The sequence below is a fragment of the Schistocerca cancellata genome, chromosome 2, assembly GCF_023864275.1.
Source record: "Schistocerca cancellata isolate TAMUIC-IGC-003103 chromosome 2, iqSchCanc2.1, whole genome shotgun sequence".
In the NCBI taxonomy this organism is placed as follows: domain Eukaryota; kingdom Metazoa; phylum Arthropoda; class Insecta; order Orthoptera; family Acrididae; genus Schistocerca; species Schistocerca cancellata.
This window is the reverse complement of record NC_064627.1, coordinates 692,565,396-692,566,735: the sequence shown is the minus strand read 5'-3', so window position 1 is coordinate 692,566,735 and position 1,340 is coordinate 692,565,396.

Below are 1,340 nucleotides of genomic sequence, written 5' to 3'. Positions count from 1 at the left end.
ATATATATATATATATATATATATATATATATATATATATATATATATTTAAAAACAAAGATGAGTGACTTACCAAATGAAAGTGCTGGCAGGTCGACAGACACACAAACATACACACAAAATCCAAGCTTTCGCAACCAACGGTTGCCTCGTCAGGAAGGAGGGAAGGAGAAGGAAAGACAAAAGGATATGGGTTTTAAGGGAGAGGGTAAGGAGTCATTCCAATCCCGGGAGCGGAAAGACTTACCTTAGGGGGAAAAAAGGACAGGTTTACACTCGCGCACACACACACATATCCATCCACACATCATATATATATATTAGGGAAACATTCCACGTGGGAAAAATATATCTAAAAAGAAAGATGATGAGACTTACCAAACAAAAGCGCTGTCAGGTCGAGAGACACACAAACATACATACAAAATTCTAGCTTTCGCAACCAACGGTTGCCTCGTCAGGAAAGAGGGAAGGAGAGGGAAAGACGAAAGGATTTGGGTTTTAAGGGAGAGGGTGAGGAGTCATTCCAATCCCGGGAGCAGAAAGACTTACCTTAGGGGGAAAAAGGACAGGTATACACTCGCGCGCGTACACACACACACACACACACACACACACACACACACACACACACACAGGCACAAGCAGACATTTGTAAAGGCAAAGAGTGATGAGGCAACCGTTGGTTGCGAAAGCTTGAATTTTGTGTGTATGTTTGTGTTTGTTTGTGTGTCTATTGACCTGCCAGCGCTTCTGTTTGGTAAGTGTGTGTGTGTGTGTGTGTGTGTGTGTGTGTGTGTGTGTATTGTATGCGCGCGCGCGTTCTCTCTCTCTCTCTCTCTCTCTCTCTCTCTAAAGCCAACAAGGTAATTGTTGGTGAGCTGTTAATTGCAGGCATCGTTCATCAGTTAGACAGGAATTGGTATTCCCCCATCCACCCTGCTCAAACAAAAGATGGGTTTTTCCTTCACTACACAGATTACAGCGTTCAATTCCCACACCATCATTGACAATTAACCAGTCCCTCATATTCAGGACTTAGCTGAACTACTCAATGGTGCACAATCGTTTAGTGTACTTGATTGTCGCAACGCCTACTGTCAAATACCTGTGTTCCAAGATGATATTCCTAAGACTGCTCTACTCACCACTTTTGGAGTGTTTGAGTACTGTTTCATGCCATATGGCCTCAAAGCCTTCCATTTTCATATGCATATTTGGATGAATTCATGATTTTTTTTCCTTCCCCCTTCCACTGTTAAGGAACATTAAGAGCACCAGGATGAAGTCAAGGACAGGTTTCTTAGTGATTGTGCTGAAATCAATCACAATAAATCCTA